Source organism: Choristoneura fumiferana, chromosome 8 (genome assembly GCF_025370935.1).
Source record: "Choristoneura fumiferana chromosome 8, NRCan_CFum_1, whole genome shotgun sequence".
NCBI classification, from domain to species: Eukaryota; Metazoa; Arthropoda; class Insecta; order Lepidoptera; family Tortricidae; genus Choristoneura; species Choristoneura fumiferana.
This window is the reverse complement of record NC_133479.1, coordinates 4,691,388-4,707,097: the sequence shown is the minus strand read 5'-3', so window position 1 is coordinate 4,707,097 and position 15,710 is coordinate 4,691,388. Positions and strand designations below refer to the sequence as shown.

Sequence of the window (15,710 nt, the reverse complement as noted above, 5' to 3'; positions counted from 1 at the left end):
CGATTCAAAGACTACTATGATCGAATGTATCAACGAATAAAAACCGGCCAAGAGCGTGTCGTACACGACCAGGATAGGATTCCGTAGCCATTACGAAAATCAAATAATATTTTTATAATTTCGTATTGTGTACTGAATCATCCAAGTTTAGGTATATTTATACCTCAGGCTGCTACTTAATCTTAAACTAATAATAATTCTCAAGCAATCTTTTCCTTGTAAATTTCATATATTTACTACCATTCAAAAATTTTTAAAATTTTTCCACCCAACAGTTTAGATTTTAGAAGGGGGGGGGGGGACGCTCGATTTCAATGAAAATTTGCACTTTAAAGTTGAATATTTCGCAAACAGATCACTGAATAGAAAAATTGTCTTAGCAACCCCCCAATGGTTTTAAAAGACCCAACAACGATACCCCACAATATAGGGTTAGTCGAGAAAAAATAAATCACCACAACCTTTGGACGTCTATCTTTACTTTTTTTATTTTACCACGCGGCCTGATATTTATTATAGGGTTAGTCGAGAAAAAATAAATCACCACCACTTTACGTCTACTACCACTGTCGGCGTGACTGATATGTATATTCATGTCAAATTACAGCTTTCTAGTACTAACGGTCTCTGAGCTTACCCGCGGACAGACAGACAGACAGACGGACAGACATAGCGAAACTATAAGAAACTATAGTTGACTACGGAACCCTAAAAAGTCGATCTTTTTAAAGCATTTCTGAATCGACAATGTTACAAGGATAACCCACTAATTTAAAAAAATAAGTGCTCAACATCGCTAAATGGTGATGGTAGAGGTAAAATTATCGACAAAATATTTTATCGATATTTCGCCTTCATTATTCGCAATAATGCAACGCGGATCCATCAACTTTCACAAACTAAAACAATGACTTGAAAAACTATGTGCAAACGCACAACGGCTGGGCACGACTAAGCGCGAACGGCGAGCGGTGGCGCTGCGAACGAATTCTGTTTGTTGTTCGGTTTCGTTTAGACGCTCGCGCTAGGTAAACAGGTAATATTGTCTAGTGCACTCGGATTCACTGTCGCAGGTATTTACCATTTCATTTCACATGATGAAAGCAAAAATATATAATGAATGCGGTTACGAGCACGCGCGCTCTGGGCAATACGGTTTAAGATAGCTGAGCGCGCGAAACACATAAAAAAGAGAGTTTTTAATCAATTACTGTAAACTTAATAATTGACAACACTGTTTTATGGCTCTTCTTTTTTTCTCGTTCTTTTCTTATGTATAATTTCTCTATCTACGGTAAAGTTCGTTACAATAATCATCATCATCCCAGCCTATATACGTCCCACTGCTGGGCACAGGCCTCCTCTCAGAACAAGAGGGCTTGGGCCGTAGTTCCCACGCGGGCCCAGTGCGGATTGGGAACTCACAACACAACAACAACAAACAATAACAATCAACAATAATTACAATAATAATTATCATTTAAATAATCCTCTACGAGTCCAAACACAAAAAGGCAAGTAAAATAAAATAAAAAAATCGACAATCGTTTTATGTGTACGCTTAAATCGAGAATCGTTTTTATTAAGTTCCGATACAGATATCGTACCTATTCGCAAAGAAACGCCATCCCCATCCCGCATTAGAAAATCGCTCGCTCGCTGTTCGCACATAGTCGTGACCGGGCCAGCTCAGGCAGTACATGCGCGTGCACACTTTGCGTGCTAAAAGGCTGTAAATACTTCAATAGCTCATAAACTGCACACGTTACAATAGTAACGTCTAATTTGCAATATTGTAAACGCGTTCTTTTCGTAAACGTAATTAAAATTCTTCTTTTTTATACGGTGTTGGCTATGAGAAGGACCATTTTTTCCAGCTACTTAAGCTACTGCTAGACTGCCTAATTAACTACCTATTTATGCACTATTAAAAAAATATGGTCAGTAGATTATTGGACGTGTCTTTTTGAACACATGTACCTAAATGCTATTTAGGACTTTTTATAGAGGGTTCCTTGCTAGGCAAAATAAGACTACATGACGTTAATACCGAGAGGTCTGTTTGACATAACATTATTGCTTGTGATTGGCCCATTTAGTTATTTAACCAATTACAGATGTGTTGCAAATGTCAAAGTTGTCAAAAAGTAACTTTTCAAAATAGCCCAACTCTGCTAAAATATACCGGAACATGTTAAATTCTCAAGCAGAGGGTCGTGAGTTTTTCGAAATTCATGTGCTTTGATATTTTCCACGAGCTTTGCGGTGAAGGAAAACGTCGTGCACAAACCTGCGAAGCAATTCAATGGTGCGTGTGAAGTTCCCAATCCGCACTGGGCCCGCGTGGGAACTATGGCCCAAGCCCTCTTGTTCTGAGAGGAGGCCTGTCCTCAGCAGTGGGACGTATATAGGCTGGGATGATGATGATGATGTTAAATTACCTTGAAAGTAAATATCATGAACATCAGAGCTCTATACGTAGATACTTACTTAGAAATTGAATGTTACCGTACTCGTAATTGTCATCGTGTAAGTAACTTCTTTTACGACAGAAACATAGGTAAAGGAATAAATAGTTATTCAATCTTTGATTTTCCTTTCGCTGCAAGCATACGCATTTTTACAGTTTTATATTTCCGTTTCTAAAATTAAAAGGCAAGAGTTACGATAAACAGGCAATAAATAATATCATTCCTAACGGCCAATGCTGTCGCAACAAAATCCAACAAATAAATAATTCACTGTGCGTAACTAACAAGAACTAAGCAGAACAGATAGCGTTAACTCACTGCATACCTTATAAGCCTTGTGAAGTCGAATAAATGCTGCAACTTACTGCAACTTCATTTCAGGCCATTTAAGCTTAAAAAGTCGCCGAACGCCAAAACTCCATGCGTGCATACGAACGTTTATGGACGTACGCGACATTTCCCTCGCCTTCTCCATATTCAAATTTTATAGGCGCAATTAAAAAAAATGCAAGGGCAGGGTTCACACTTGTGTAATTACGTGCGAAGCTGCAGTTTAAGGCGTTCAGTTTCGCCGTTCCGTTTTGAATTATGACGCTTCGCAAATGCAAGCTATTTGTCGGCTCGCTAAAATGCAAACAGTCGTTTTCGGTTATTTCAGGGAGGCGTTTAATGGCTGCGCTTTAATGGGCATTTTGTACGTTACACGTTACGTTTATGGACGCTAATAAAAATGTAAAAGTAACTTATGGCTGTTTACAAAGTTGCCAGTGTTAATGTTAACAATAGCTTAATTCTTACGCGCGGTTTCATTTCTATCCTGGGCGTTCTCGTTTAGAGAGCATGCTATCGCAAATTTCATACCTACGAGTGTGGCGGGAGGGATCCACTCAACAACGGAAATACACCATTATCGTACCCTCCGACACACATAAACAAGCGCGCACACACGCATGCACACATATCGCATTGGGGCATCACATATTAGGGTGCCGGCCCTACAGATTACCCCCAGGGGTAATTTTTACCCCATCATCGATGCGTCGCCACCCACTCGACTCATCATTCGATATTTGAATTAGTTATAAGCAATTCCGTAATTCGAATTCGGAACTTTTACGATCGGCCAGTATTTTTCGTATATCGAATTTTTCGAAGTGGTATTGGCGGTTGATTACATTTATGGCTTTATTTGATTTTAGAACTGGTTTTAAGGGGGTTGCGTGTCGCGATAGTTCTTGTGGTAGCCAGTTCGTATGTTTAGGATTTGGGGCAATTTATATAATTGCACTTGTGGGAATAATAACAAATGGGTTGACAATGCTTTGAGAATTATGGTTATAATATTTGACAGACTTAAATCACAAATGGCGTGTGTAAAAATAAAACAGCTTTTCATGTTAGTAATAAAAACAACTATAAAGTTTTACAATGAGAAGTAAAATTCTTATAAGACACTTTAAAGATACTATAAACCCACACTTTAGTTGAATCTTCATACTCCTTGCTATGCGTCCCACGCGTATGTTTCATAACTAGCAGAATAGCGCTAAAAACTAGCGATAGAAATACATCTATCTTTTTCACACGTGCCAAATCAATATGTGATAAAATAGTGCAACTATACACACGCACACACGCGAACACATCTCGCTAATTTGTTTTGACATTTCGGAAACGAACGACCACTTTTTTCCCGCCTACGAGTAGCGGTACGATCGAACTCCGAAAGGGGATACCAAAATCAAAATAGGAAAAATACATTCTTAATTCGTATTTTCTGGTTCATAGAGAACAAATTCGATTGACCGAATTAAATTTGGAACTCATTTTATTTTATTGTTGGTAGCAATCGCGGCAGTTTTCGCATATCTTTTTTATTCAGCCAGACCCTTTTTTGCCCTTTGTTGTTTAAAATGGAGAATGTTAGAGGGCTATCCCCCCGAACGCGTGCCATATGAGATAGGTCCGCATTACTCTCATATAATAAAAACTCATTTTGCGGCAAATCAATACTTAACCTTTACAAAAAAAAAACCTTTATTTACTCTGCACAAATAACCCTTGGTTTTTTTAGAGACGTAATGCTGCAGAAAAAGTGGCTAAATAATAGACTAGTAATAATATTCGAAATAATAAATAGGTAAGTATCACCTATGAAACAAATAAGTACTTCAATTGAGCGTGCCCTCGCATTCTAAAAATTGACCTACTAAGAAACTAGCCCAACTAATTCATTTTCCCCTCAGGTAACCCTATTTCCATGTGTCATTAGTTATTCTTATTGAAAGTCAACTAATTATTTCAAAATACGTAACACCAGAGTCCTCTGGGTACAATGCACAAAGACGTCCATTGTGCAACTACAATGGAGTGAGTCATGACGGACGGAAAGACAATGGGATCGCCGACGCTCTTCTAGGGCCCAAGTATAGCGGCAAAATGCAACAAATATCAAGAAAAAATAACTTAGAAAAAAAACTCCATCGATGCATCTGAAAATAAGCGGGCGAAGCGGAACGCAACGAAAAAAAAACAAGAATAAAACGAAATCATTCGTGTGTCATGAACCATCAATCAGCCAGAATGCAACATTCAAATGTCGAAACGTTTTTTGTTCCAAGTTCAAAATCCGAGCGACCTTGCCTCGGTCAACCGCTGGCGGTTTGTCCTAGTCGAATTATTTTTAATGTGCTGTTTAATTTTTTAGTGGCCAGTACTTTTTGCACCCGATAATAGTCTGCGGTATTTGTTTGGCGAACTAAATTAGTCATTATGCATTTTGCATATCGGTTAGTATTCCTATTTTGACCGGATTCTTAATAAATTTTTTTTTAAATAGGTCACGGCAATTATTCAGGCCTGATCTTGAAAAAACTGGCGTATGCCTTGTACCGGATGTTTCCATCTGACCCTCAGCGATTTTCTGGGCCAACTTTTGGTAAATCGTTGTGTTATTGTTACAAAATGTACTAGTTAGTTCTTATTAGGCTGAGCTGTAAAACGGACATTGAACGACCAATTAACACAAAGGCACAAATTGTGCTTTATTAAGGATTATAAGTGAGGTCAACGCCCGGGAAGTGTCACATTCAATGAACATATGACAAATGACACCCAAACGCTGACAAAGGAGTTTATAAAAATACATTCTATAGTTATTTCTTTAGAACTGTAAATAGATTTCAGTGAAAAAAAAACTTCATTAAGATATGTTTAAGTGGAATTACATTATATAGGTAGATATTAATATACTTTTACTAACTTCAATAGTTATAGGCACCTCATGTAATAACCTATAATTTTACAATCTACAGCGAGTTTTGACGAGGGTATTAAGTAGTATCCCATTTAGGTCCGACTAGAAATCAAAGAATATAAATGACTCTGCAGTTGTGTTTCTTACAAATCCGGCATCATACAACGACACTATCTCAAAATAGAGCTACAAAACTACCATTGGATTAAATATAGTGTTACCACATACCTAACCCATTCAAATTCAAAGGCGAATGCCCGCTCCGTGTCGCATTCAATACCTCGCGCCGCGACAAATGTCACCCAATCAACACGACAAACGGCATTCAATCGACGACACCAACACTGCCCATTCGCCCGAACCGCCCGTGTTTTTCGCAAATAATTTTCTTTATTAGCGACGAACATTAAATATGAGTCACGGAGTTTTTGTTGCGCGATGATTTCGCATTATTTTTTACGATCAACGACCGACCGTACGACCCATTCGACCTATTCTTTGTAAGGCCCATGTCCTTTATAAAGGCTGCAGTTTTTGCGTACCGATATACATACATATGTATATGATTGTATTGGTGTTGCGAATGGGTTTCGATTTGTGTGAATAATGATGGGCGATGGCATTAAAAACAGTACCAGATAGCAGTGCTATATAACTTTATCTTTGAAAGTTAAATGAAAATAATCTCATGTTCTGATTGCCACTGGCTTGATTAGGTACAGAAGCCTGGTTTATATAAAAAAAAACTTTTAATTCTGGAACACTGAACAGTTTGAAACTATTAACACGAAAGCCACGCATAATTTTAAATTAAGAATCACACCGTATGATGCACGCTCGCATGCATTGTAATCTTTCCATCGCCAACAATGCGTATACAAATTACTGGCAGCATAGAATCGCCCTCGAAATTCCTTCATCAAATTAAACACAGAGTATGACAAAAGAATCTCCGTTGCACAGATAATGATACATTCTCATTTATTCTTATTACCAGAGATAATGACGTGGCGTGTTAACTCTACATCTGGCCGGCGAGAATTCAAATTTTGAACTTGGAACCGCGGCCTATTCTCAAAGCGTCAAGACCGGTTTCAACACACGACGCCAACGAGTGTGTTCAATTTACAATTTAATTAAAACATTTCATGTGCGTACGGAAATTTCCAAGCGAAATGCGGCTTTAATAGCTCGAAGATAAACTAATAGGAAACTCACTTGAGACGTAATTATGAGTAAATTACTACCATACCTGGTCCATTAGTTCTAAAAATATTGTATCAGGCTCAGGCGGTCAATACGTGTTATGATTCTAATGGTATAAGAAAATAATGTAGTAACATTGTAAATACACATACGGATTGTTACGCCGTAAAAGGATACAATACTCGTGTTGAACAATATGTTTAATTTAGTTTAATAAAAGCTTATAATAAATTAAGACTGTTTGCAAAGTATACTAGGATAAATACTAAAGGTAAATAGAAATAAATAATAACTTTGAAAACAAGACTGACTCACTCGTAATATTGGTAAGAATTTCGTCAGCAACAAAAATAAAAACCTGTTTCGAATTAATAGCGTTCCGAGATGTTAAAAGATACAAATTGATACCCATATGTAATTTGGCACTCTGAAACATCTTGTTTTTTTAACTTTGTATGTGTAGGTACTTTTTAATAAACGATTATAACATGTTCGAGTGAAAGGAAACGGGTCGCATAATGATGAGCAATCACCGCCAACCATTTGCACCCGCAACATCCGATGGCAGGCTCGTTCCCTACTTCTAGTACTTACTTCGAAAACTTGATTTTGAAAGTGGTGTCATTGAAAAAATAAAACAGGGTATTACTACTTACGTCTTTACTCCGCGAGCCCTCCCAATAACAGTTACGACAGTTAATTACTAGTACATACATCGACTACAGCTTGCATTACTATTAAAACGTCAGTACCAATACGTCAGCGAGTTATATTGTGACTGTAAACAACTAAAATGTTAACATGTTTACGCGTTGGAACTATAAACAGAGCGGGCACTCCCACGGTTCAGTTTTTCGAATAATAGATGTTTATAAAAAAACTTGGCCCTTTTTCTCCCTTCACCGGTCCTGCAGCAGGTGCCGTGATGTGGGTTTATGCCACAAGTATTCAGTAACTATTAAACCATAAACACACATGCGTGTAATAACACTTTAATGTTATTATTGTATAATAGCAACATTTTTAGTTTACAGAAAAACATAGGATTGTCTATGTTTCTTTTTTTTCTCACTGCTCAGCCTTCCTATTCTCCTGCTGTGCATTGTGCAATTTTATTTAAAATTACTTCAATAATAGTGATTTTGAACATGAAAACTACCGTGAGACTCACTCATATTAAAAATATTGACCCGAATAACATAACATAAATATTCTAGGACTACGGCTTCATATTATTATTATACAAATTCTAAACGCCCATTTAAGCATTTCGTATAACACTATATAGCTGAATCCGAGTCAATCCGGGTCAATATATTTAATAATAGTGATTTATTCAATATCACGCATTTGTATTACACATATATTTTATTTTTATAAAAAAGTAACAGCACAATACTGTGATGAGATGAGTGAGTGTGATTACGAGTAAGACTGTTATTTTATGTACCTACGATTATAGCTAATTTTTACCCGCGACTTCATGTGTCAAGAATTCGTCTTATTGACGAATTGACTTGTTATTTTAGACGTGAGTGTGACGTTTTGACATATTTTTTGTCAATCTTGGTAACACACGAGGCAAGTACTTACATTAAACACTTCATTCATTTATTTTACTAAAACGATCTTATTTACATGCTAAGGCCGAAGGACAGCACAACTTCAATAACAAAAATAACAAAGTAGCAACATTACTTAAACGAGTTATTTACAATAACAAGTACATTAAATGTAAGAGAGCACATATATCAACGATAAATAAAGTCATTCGTTATTCGTGGTACCTACTTACAGAGTATTAATTTTAAACCTCAAACTTTCAAATTAATCACGTTTGTTAAAGCCATTATCATTTCAGTAAGCAATAAAAAAAATGTAAAATTAAAATTGATGACTTATTGCATAAACCTGTCCACATCTTGAGCGTTCAGAATGTTCACATGTATTTCTTTGAAGTATTACGACTATTAACGTTGAAAAAATCGTCTTGGGGCTTTGGCTTAAGGTTTATTTTTTGTTGATGAAAGAGCTGGCTGGAAAAATGTTCAATTTAATTCATATCAAAGCCGTTGCTGAATGTTTCTTTTTTTGTGGGAGCCCCGTGGTCTAGCGGTCTGATTGATACTTGGACTAGCGATCCAGAGAACATACGAGTAGGTTCGAATCTCAACGGATAATATCAATTTTTGTATTTTTTAAGGCTACTTTTATTTGGACTTTTATTTTTTGCACCAGCATAAAATAAACCGAGAGGTTGTTTCATGTTCAGGTAACATTGTTTAGCTGACCAAGAATTTCGTCCAACTTAAGGTTCAGTATTATTTTGTACATCTTACTTAAAAATCAATAAGAATTTACTTATATTTAACTAAAAGCAGTAAGGCATTTTTTTGTTTAACTTGCAAGTTAAATCACACCTACTTCTAGTGGCCGCGGTTGGCTTGAAATTTGGTGCGGATATATAGTTATAATAAAACGCAGGTACAGTGAGCAAAAAGCTTCTGTTAAAAATTAGCAGTGGCCCGCGATTCTATCTGCGAAGAATTCGTTTATCACAATTATCCGGGATAAAAACTATTGTTTGTCCTTTCCAGGATTTCAAAACTATCTGCACTTATACCAAATTTCATCAATATTGGTTCAGTGGTTTAAGCGTGAAGATGTATCCGACTCTATCTACACATTTCTGATGCAAAGTTTTGCTGAATATTACTAACTATATTCTTTCCTAGAAATATATATTTTTCCTCATTATGCTGAAGTGATTACGCGCCATAACGTGATAATGATAACGAGAGTTGAGTGTCGAAAGTGTTGCATTTCCGTATAGCCAGTTCGTTAAAAAATAATTAAAAACTATCAGAATTCACTAATTTATTTGTTTTATGTTATTAATGTAAGTATTACGTATAAAATGTAAATTAATAACGAAATATTGAGTGTCTAACGTGTTGTAATTTTGTATAGCCAGTTCGTTAAAAAATAATTAAAAATCAACCAAAAAAAAACTAAATTAATTAAATTGCAGTCATTGTGGCAATCGCCAAAACGTTTTGTATACATTAAAAAATCGTAATTAATTGATACACAAATTTATACACATTACGATTACGTAGGGTTTTATTTATGTCATATTTAATTGCTAAGAAGAAAGTAGTTTGATTGTGTGCGTGTGGTTAAAATTAAATACGTTCATTACTAAAAGTTCTTTCACACTTTCTGATCAGATATCCGATCGTATCGTGTAAAAACGTGTCCGATCGTGATTAAAAAATATTCCTAAAATAATCCTAATATCATTATCCATCAAGAAACAAGTGAAGCTCTACATATTTTAAATTTAGAAAAATCCTATCAACTTAATAACGTTCCGAGCTTTCTTATAACGCATCTCGAACAATCCATTAAAGCCCAACCCTTCTCAAACCCGTAATCAACATTTATCCTGTCCCCAATTTGAAAAGTAAAATAAATAGGTTATAACCTATTTCCGAGGCCGAAAAAGGTACAAAAAACCCTGAGACGATACCTGCACTTAACTTTAAGCGTCCCGTCATTCGATCTGGGGGCATACTGGGTGGATTAAAACTTTTTTTTAATTCCTCATCGAAGAATTTATGAATATTGTACAAATGTCACTTGATAGCGTCGATACAAAAAAAAACAAAATAAGACAAAACAAATTAGCAAATAAATGTGAAACCCACGTTTTAGTCCTGAATAATTAGCACTTAAATGCATTTATCATTTTCTTATCATGGAATCAATAAAACAAGATAAACATTATCTAAGTATATCTATAGATATGAACGCCAAAGCTGGCTTAATGTTTAATTAATTATTTTAAATTACGATACTGCTGGAGATTAAATCGGAGAAAGTGTCAGGAGAATTTATTTTAGTTGACTTTATTGATTTGAAAGTACGTATTTGTACATATTCTATTAGCTAGGAAAGATAACAAGGTGATATAAATTATATAAGTAGATATGTTTGTATCAGTCTAACCACGTTCTGTAATTTGTTAAGCCATATTATTAATTAGCTTCTACCCACGAGTTTATCTGCCAAGAATTTGCTTATCGCATCCCCGCAGAAACTGTACAGTTTTCCGGGATAAAAACTACCCTATATCCTTTCTTGCGTGTCAAACTGTCTCCATACCAAATTTCATCTAAATTAGTTCAACGGTTTAAGCGTGAATATGTGACAAACAGACAATCAGAGTTAATTTCGCATTTTTACAATACAATACAATGACTCTTTATTGTACACCAGAAATAATATTTGATAATTAAAATTATTGATTAAACTTTAAAAGGTTTTTAGCAAAACGGCGTTAGTGCTTTCAAGCGCAGTAAGTTCTATGATAAATCTTAATGTCACACAGTTGCAACTCACTCTCCTTACCATTTTGGACCTACAAAAATGTAAAACTTTGTAAAATGTTTAATGGTTTGCGGTTAAGTGTACCTCAAACCTTACCTCACTCGTATCTCGCTCTCGATGGTTTCAAAAGAACGTATTATTTACATTTTTTACCTTAAAAAGTGGTACAAAAAAGGGTAAAGAATGAATTCGAGCGCTCACCAAATGTCCCACTCCGACAGGTTGCGCCGTTTCCAAATCCAAATAGGTATCTGTAAAGAAAAAAAAACAAAGTTAATCGCACGAATTTGAATTCAAAATGCGTTCGTTTAATTAAAATCGATAACGATTGTCATTTTGTTTTTAATCCGTCTTTGAGTTTTAAGTAGTCAGACAATTATTTCTCTGTTTTTTCCAACTGGCCATGTTGAAAAAGGGATAATTTAGACTTTATTATTGTTATGAAGTCTTCTTTTTGAGGCTATAATAGTTGTCATTAATCGAATCGAATTTTAAACACAGTGTCCATATAGAACTTAAGTGGTTGAACTCAAGAGTTTACTTTTAACCAAAGAAATCGATTGGACCACCAAAATCGTAGGCCATTTAAGATGCCGTAATTTTAGACACGCACGTCAGTTTTAATTACCCGATGGCCGTTCGAAATGATTTATTACTTTTTGATTTTTATTTTGTTTGATGAGCAATAAAGTTGTGTCACGATACTCTGCGATAAAAAAGTAGTAAACAAAGGTACTCCTTTTCAACAAGTGCTTTTTAGGGTTCCGTACCAGAAGGATGATAAATGGTACCCTATTATCGGCGCTTCGCTGTCCGTCTGTCTGTCACAGGGTTGTATCGGACGGTAATAAATAGACTGCTGAAATTTACACAATGTGTATTTCTACTGCCGCTACAAAAAATAAATATAAAAATAAAATTAAATTAAAAAGTAAGGGATGGCCCAAACCCCAACGCAAGAAACTTGTTACTTTTAACTTTGTTTAAATTTATAGTACCTATTGCAACTTTTAAAGTCAATCACTACACATAATCCGTTACTTTTTACAACCTTCGAGACCGTCCAAAAATAAAATTGATATAAAAAAAAACACGAAATTCACTCCCAAAAATTATGGCCAAACTCCCACATAAAAAAGAAAAATAAATGTCACTGGCCGCGCGGCAACTGACACATCGTAACTTTAGGTTTGGGGCGTTTTTCAAGTTTAAAACCACACACAATAGAGTCGCGAATAAATTCAGCTTAAAATAGCGTGATATCGAACAATATTCCCGCTTTAATCGCATATCACAGTTAACCGCCAGCTAAGGCGGAATTAAAAATAATAATCAATAATTACATTGCATTGGTAATGCGAAAATAAACGTAATTAAAAAGTGGAAGCTCTGACTGTCCCAATTATAGTGAATCGATTCAGCCGGTTTGAGACGTGTTTCGCGCCACAAATGGCGGACAACGGATATCACATTTTACAAAACAGCTATGGCTCCTAATGCGCAATGAAACCTTTGTACAGTCACCAGCACCAATATCTGACACAACAAAGCGTGCATAAATATCTGATAATGGAAAATAATGGATATTGGCTCTATACTTCTAAAGCCGGTAGGACGTACCTGATAATTTTGCACGCTCTGCAGTGGCAGATATTAATGCAGGTGACTGTACTTAGTATCGTGTGTGTGTGTGTGTGTGTGTGTGTGTGTGTGTGTGTGTGTGTGTGTCGGAACTCGACTAGCTGCCCTCGGAAAACGCTCAATCGTCATGTGAAGGAAAATGTTAATATATTATTTTTTGTTGCCACACAACTAGAGATAATGGACTTAATGTGACTATTTTCGCGCGGGATTTTTTCTTACAGTTTTAATTTTGATACTTACAAGTTTACTGCAATTATTACTACAAATTCAGTTTACTTAAAGTACCTCATGTCTAGTAACCGCTTTTTATAAAGGAAACAATGTAAGTATAAACGAATTAACACATTTTTTTAAATTGTTTAATGATACGAGGAACCGATGCGAACGTGACTGTATTTATACATCCAGATGTTGAACAATTAAATTATGTACATATTATTATACTTAAAACACGTTATTTATGAACAATAAACGATACACGTGTCTTTTATTGTTATTTCATTGATATTTTTTGTGTTAAAATGCATAGTTTTTTTAACGAAATTCGATAACACGTTACAACTTATCGTTAGATACATAATAATTTAACTGTGACTGTTCAATAACATTTTTTTTCAATCCTCAATTTGGAAATAAAAAATCGCATATTTATAATTTGAAAAGATTTTTTTTTTGTCAAACCAGTACTTTCAAAGTGGGTACTGTATCTTTTTAAAATGCAAAAAGACTCGAGATAAACCGCGATGCCGCCGTGCGATACTTGTAACTTGTGTGCAAACAGGTTTGTGGTTTAAAGCGGAAAAATACGCCTTTGAATATGCCGACCGTGAGGATAGCTGTAAAAAGAGATATGCAGATTAAGATTTTTTTTCCTTACAGTTTATTAGCCATATTAGCTGTTGTATATAGTTTTGACTTAATACTTTCAATACAACCATACTTACACTACAATATGTATGACTGTCAATTCAAAACTCTACCTTCAGAAGTTTAGGGTGTGTTTAGTGGCAATTATAAGAAAATAAACGTTATAGACGTGGTGGCCTAGTGGTTTGACCTATCGCCTCTCAAGCAGAGGGTCGTGGTTCAAACCCCGGCTCGCATCTCTGAGTTTATCGAAATTCATGTGCGGAATTGAAATTTACCACGAGCTTTGCGGTGAAGGAAAACATCGTGAGGAAACCTGCACAAACCTGCGAAGCAATCCGCACTGGTCCCGCGTGGGAACTATGGCCCAAGCCCTCTTGTTCTGAGAGGAGGCCTGTGCCCAGCAGTGGAACGTATATAGGCTGGGATGAAACGTTACAAGTACGTACGGGTTGTATATCAGTCAATTTATCATGTAACGTGTTACTCTTCTATATATATAGATTTAGTTTAGAGCTACATAGTAAATAATTAATAAAATACAAATTTAATTCCATAATGTCGAGGTCGTTTAAACAAGTTATTTTCTAATAATAAACCAATAAAGGAAAAATATTGAGTAGGCTATATCATTTGTCATGTGTTATTTTTAAGTGTTGTCTTTAGTAGGTATATTTGTACTATTAAACTAAATATCAATATATTCTTCACAAATCAAGTGTTTTTCTTTCATAAACAGTTGACAGACAACTAAATTAAATCGTAATCATCAGTTTCCACCATACCTATTTGGTCTTTAATTAGCTCGCTGCGTTTGCGCATGTTACAAAAATTTAAAAAGGAAATTCAAGATGGCGGGTTTGAGGGGGCGATTAGTCCACGTCTCTCGCCACGCCTCATATGACTGATCGAAGGGTTTGCTACCTATGGCGTGACTGCCCTTATAGGTATTTATTTATTTGAGTAGCAATTTTACACACAATTGTGGTTAGCGCCAAATGGAGTCTGATGACAGGTTATAAAATTAGTTCGGAAATAATAAGCATTGCGTTTGACGTTTGTCTAATAAGGTGATCAATAATAGTGTGAAACTGGTTTTATGAACTTAAATTAAAAATGTTAGTAGTTTTTTAGTCCACAGACTAATATTATTTGACGACGTCCGTTGTCACTCGTTATAAAAAACAAAAAAATCTTTATTCTGAAAGTAACAGCCAGTTAGAAAAGTTTTCTTTTTAAATTAGGCAATGCCATAGACGTAGTTCATCTCCCATTATTTTTAATTGTGGCTCCAAGCACTGTTCCAATTTTAAAATAACCGATTCAGTTCGTATTTCTGGCTGGAGATCGATCCCAATTAACTTGATTCGAGTGGACCGTTAATTAAAACTTGATTCTAATTGATCTTTGCGTTTTGGAAAGCTATTTTTAATTGGAGCTGATTCGTTTTATCGATATATTTAACCTTTTTTACTTTGTAAGTTTGTAAGTTATTGTGTTTGATATTTTTTATTGTCAATATTTTATTAAAATCCTTTCTTACTAATATTATAAATGCGAAAGTAACTCTGTCTATCTGTTATCTCTTCTCGCTTAAACTGAAAAACCGATTTAGATAAAATTTTGTACGGAGATAGTTTGAGACCCTGCGGAAGGATATAGGATAGTTTTAATCCCGGAAAATTTCGTAGTTCCCGCAAGTAATATCTAGTTATAGATAAGAATCAAAACTGTCATCATACTTATCCGTTTTTTTTCCACAGTGACTTTACTAAATTGCAGCCGTCGTCTTCATATTCTCACTAGCATTTAAAAAACTCTCGTTTCCTCTAGATTGTATCGTTAATACAAAAACAGTGCGTGTGGTCTTAAAA

At 35.4% G+C, this 15,710-nt stretch overlaps 1 long non-coding RNA gene across 1 annotated transcript in view; it reads right to left on the bottom strand.

Moving 5' to 3' along the window:
- Positions 1 to 11,524: 11,524 nt before the first annotated feature.
- Positions 11,525 to 15,710, bottom strand: part of LOC141430173 (uncharacterized) — a 28,921-nt gene continuing 24,735 nt past the window's right edge. Inside the window, exon 3 of the long non-coding RNA XR_012451620.1 lies at positions 11,525 to 11,576. This is a non-coding gene — a long non-coding RNA (uncharacterized lncRNA). The remainder of the gene's footprint in view (positions 11,577 to 15,710) is intronic.